This window comes from Brassica napus, chromosome C9 (assembly GCF_020379485.1).
Source record: "Brassica napus cultivar Da-Ae chromosome C9, Da-Ae, whole genome shotgun sequence".
Lineage (NCBI taxonomy): Eukaryota > Viridiplantae > Streptophyta > Magnoliopsida > Brassicales > Brassicaceae > Brassica > Brassica napus.
Genome location: NC_063452.1, coordinates 10,442,093 through 10,446,816, shown reverse-complemented (window position 1 = coordinate 10,446,816; position 4,724 = coordinate 10,442,093). Strand labels below are relative to the sequence as shown.

The following is a 4,724-nucleotide window of genomic DNA, read 5'->3' as shown; positions in this document are numbered from 1 at the left end:
TAAGTCATTTTAATTTTGTTTTGTTACTGATTCTTCTTCTTCACCTACCTTTCACTTTCAGGTGTATGAACTTGAGGAGCAGGGGTCCATCAAACCTAGTTCCAATAGTAGCAGACATCAGAGCTTTTGAGAGGGAGTGTGCTAGAGCTAGAAGAGAAGAAGAACACCAGGCCCACTTGGATATTGATATGGCAGATCCACCGCAAGGGGCAGAACACCAACCGCGGGCAGCTCGACCCATTGGCACTTACGACCGCCCCAACATACATGGTCACAGATTCGGAATCCGAGCACCAGCTGTGGCAGCCAACAACTTTGAGGTCAAGTCAGGACTCCTCAACGTGATCGAGAACAACAAGTATCATGGCTTGGCTCTGGAGGACCCATTTGATCACTTGGATAGGTTCGACAGCTACTGTGGGTTGTCAAAAACCAATGGTGTGTCCGAAGATGCCTTAAAGCTCAAGCTATTCCCTTTCTCTTTGGGGGATAAGGCACGTCAGTGGGAGAAGTCTCTACCCAGCCACTCTATCACCACTTGGGATGAGTGCAAGAGAGCATTCTTGGAGAAATTCTTCTCATCCTCAAGAACTGCTAAGCTGAGAAATGAGATCTCCAGTTTCCAACAGAAGAACTTGGAAGGATTCAGTGAAGCCTGGGAGAGATTCAAGGGCTACCAAGCTCAATGCCCACACCATGGTTTCTCTAAGGAGAGCTTGCTGAGCACATTCTACCGTGGTGCTCTTCCTAAGTACAGGGCCAGACTGGATACAGCTAGCAATGGGTTCTTCTTGGGGAGAACTGAGGAAGATGCAGAGGAGCTGGTTGACAACATGGTAAAGAGTGATGCAGTCTACAGTGGAGACCACGACAGAAGCAGTCGAACAGATGATAAGCAGACGAGGAAGGAGTTGAAAGCTCTACAGGATAAGATAGACATCCTCCTTGCTGATAAAGCCACACAAGAGCAGCTGCACTTTGTTGGTAACCCAAGCCAAGATACACCACCTGTTGTCCATGAGGTTGAGGGTTTGGAAGGTCAGGAAGAGCTGTGTTTCATCAACAACAATGGTAGCTGGTACAAAAAAGAGCCCAACTTTCAGTACAACAACTACCAACAGAAATCCTATCCCAACAACCAACAGAGTGGTTATCCGCCTCGAAACAACCAGCAAGGCAGCTATCAACCTCATCAAAACCCCTCATCTGGTTCCTCTGCTCCTCAAGAGAGCAGCACTAACACCCTGCTGAAACAAATCTTGGAGTCTCAGACTAGAAGTGAGAAGCATGTTGGTTATGAGTTGAAGAACCTTCATTCCAAGATTGATGGGAGCTACAATGAGCTCAACAACAAGTTCTCACATCTTGCTTCTACAGTCAAGAATTTAGAGAATCAGTTTGCTTCCATGAACACTCACCAGACTCGCCAGCAAGGATCTCTACCTGGAAAATCTGACCAAAACCCCAAGGAGGCCAAAGCTATCACCCTTAGGAGTGGTAAGCAGTTACCTCCTACAACCCTCATCAGGGATGCTGAGAAACTAGGTGAAGAGGTGGCCATCAACTTAGATGATGAAGTGGTGATTGTTGATGAGAAAATCAATGATGAAATCTTGGAGAAGATTGTGGAAGCCAAGGGTAAAGGAAAGGTTGGGGAAGCGAAGAAAACAGTGAAAGATGGTGAAGTTCTTGCTCCAGCAAGTGAGAATTCTTTTGTTCCTCCTCCCTATGAACCCAAACTACCATTCCCTGGTAGATTCAAGAGGCAGCTGCTAGAGAAGTACAAGGCTTTGTTTGACAAGCAAATGAGTGAAGCTCAGGTTGCAATGCCCATCATCGATGCTTTCATGTTGATTCCTCAATACAACAAGTTCCTGAAAGATGTTGTAGCTGCAAAGAAGAAGGAAATGGAAAGCATGATGATTCTTACCCATGAGTGCAGTGCCATCATCCAAAGGCTTGATGTTCCAGAGAAGTTAGAGGATCCAGGATGCTTCACACTACCTTGTGCTCTTGGACCTATGGTATTTGAGAAATGTCTCTGCGATTTGGGAGCTAGTGTCAGCGTGATGCCTTTGTCTGTTGCAAAGAAGCTTGGATTCACTCAGTACAAGAAGTGTAAACTCTCTCTGGTGTTAGCTGATCGTTCAGTGAAGTACCCTGTGGGCATCTTAGAGGACCTACCTGTGAAGATTGGAAAATATGAGATACCTACAGATTTTGTGGTGCTTGAGATGGGTGAGGAGGCTCAAGACCCATTGATTCTTGGAAGGCCATTCTTAGCTACAGCAGGAGCAATTGTTAAGGTGAAAGCGGGCACGATTGATCTCCATTTGGGTAAAGGGCATGTTCTCCACTTTGACATCAAGGAGAAAATGAAGAAACCAACTGTGTTCGGGCAAGCCTTCTACATTGAAGAGATGGGCACTCTTGCTGATGAGCACCTTGAAGAGTTACCACCTGAGGACGACGAGGAGGGAGCATCTCCCTCTACTCATTCTCCATAGAAGGTAACCCACTACTTTCCCTTGTATATACCATTTCGTTTTTTGCATATTAGTTTTCTCTTTTTGGGTATCTCTCTCTCCTTGACAACACAGAGACTGTGTCATTTAAGTTTGGGGGAGGTACCAAGTATTTGATCACGTTTGCTTTGATGATTTTGAGTCTCATGCATTGCATTATACATATATATTTGCATAAAAAAAATTCATTAAGTTTGCATCATTGGCATTTCTAGGAGAGTCTAGAGCATATAGGTTGCATTTACTTGCATTGGGAGCAATGATTTGAAATGCCTTGTAAAGAACATTACTTTGCACCTGAATAGCTTATGCACCTCTCAAAAACACTTGTATGCTTCGAGCCTTGAAGACTCTTCCTGAAACTTGTTGATTGCTGAAACTCAGTCTTTGAAGCCAACTACAACCTTATTTGAACTGAACGAACTTAATGCTTCTTGCTCATGGTCCCTTGTGTACTGAGTCATGGCTATACACACCTGAGTTGTCACATCCTTTATGCCAATCTTATTCTGACAAACTCTAGTGGTAGACCACTCCCAAAACCTTTCCCTCCTTTTAAGCTTTCATTGTTTGATGAGTGAGGCCTTCTTCGGAAAGTCTTACATGTGCATAATGTTGAGAGTATCGGGAACGACAATGCTTGATCTTCATTCTTGCTAGATTGGGCACTCTATTGTCTAGCTATAGGTGGGGGGGGGTGAGTTGTGATTATGATTTGGGAGCAATGAAAAAGGAAAAGAAATGACTCTTTGTGTTTAAGTGAATTGTCTTACTGGGATAAGTAAAAAAAAAAAAACCTCTAGCTCAAGTTACGAAAAGTCTTGGCCCCCATTTAAAAAAAAAAAAAAAAAAAAAAAGAAAGAAAAAGGGGGCTAGCAAAGTTGTTAGGAGCTAAGTAATGTTTTGAGGTTGTGAAAAATCCCTTGTAGATTTCAAAGAGAAGGAGTTAATGTTCTTAGGATCTTTTGGTGAGAGATGTGAGTTGGGTTTGGCATTTGAGAATGATTGTGTAATTGTATGTTTGGGAAAAGGGTAGAACAATGGAGATTGAGCATTGTATGCATGAGTTGATCCCTTTCTTAGATATATTATGTGCAATGTCAAGGCTACTTGTTTCGAGAGTAAACCACCTTAAAGATTTTATGTTTCGAACCTCTTGAATCACTTGAATAAAAGTCTTCCCTCACCCAACCAAATGACTTGGACCAACTTACCATTTGCAAGAATTCACCTGATGTTTTGTGCTTAATGAATGTGAGAGTTGGTTGATTTGAATGTGTGGATGCATGATGATGAGTGTAGGGATGAAAAGAGTTCAGATAGACCTAGAGAAGCTAGAGTGTAATAAGAGAGTGTGCTCGTGCTGGATTAGATGTTGAATCGAGTACTAGTTGTGTTTCTTTTGGCTATGAGCTCCCACCTTCAAACCTCTCTCCCTATGAGTTCTAGAAAGTTCACTTGTGGACAAGTAAAAGAACAAGTTTGGGGGAGTTGATATCTTGTATATTTCCATTATCTTATCCATTCATCCATGTGCATTTTGATCATATAGACTAGGATTTAGCCATGTTTAGGTTGCATTTTGCATACATAAGTCTTTATCAGGTATTGGAGTACCACATGGAGTTCTCGGAGACATTTGGGTGTGTTTGGAGCTCGAAAGAGGTGTAAAGATGATCATTGGACGAGCAGAGCGTTGGGAGCGACTTCCCGGAGCGACACCAGCAAGTCGCTCTGACCTGCCTTTTCAGAGCGACCTTACCAGAGCGATGCGGAGAAGTCGCTCGCCATTTCATCCCGGTGGAAGCCGAAAACTGACCCGGAGCGACCTATCAGAGCGACCACTCCAGGTCGCTCCCGAAGCCCAGAGCGACTTGGCCAGAGTGACACCCCGAGGTCGCTCGCATTTCTATCGCATGACGACAACACAATGGAGCCAGAGCGACCTCTCGCAGCGACACAGCGAGGTCGCTCCCGAAGCATGGAGCGACTACTCGGAGCGACGAGCGGAGGTCGCTCGCATTTTCATCACTGGGGAACGCGAGAACGAGTCCGGAGCGACCTCTCGCAGCGACACAGCGAGGTCGCTCCCGAAGTGTGGAGCGACTACTCGGAGCGACGAGCGGAGGTCGCTCCGCGTCTTATTTCTGCTCGAACTTATGATTTCTCAAGGGCCTTTTGGTCATTTCATGATGCACG

At 44.8% G+C, this 4,724-nt stretch overlaps 1 non-coding gene across 1 annotated transcript; it reads right to left on the bottom strand.

Moving 5' to 3' along the window:
* Positions 1-596: 596 nt before the first annotated feature.
* LOC125593546 lies at positions 597-703 on the bottom strand. Its single transcript, XR_007329449.1, has one exon. It is a non-coding gene; the product is annotated as a small nucleolar RNA R71 (small nucleolar RNA).
* Positions 704-4,724: the final 4,021 nt, after the last annotated feature.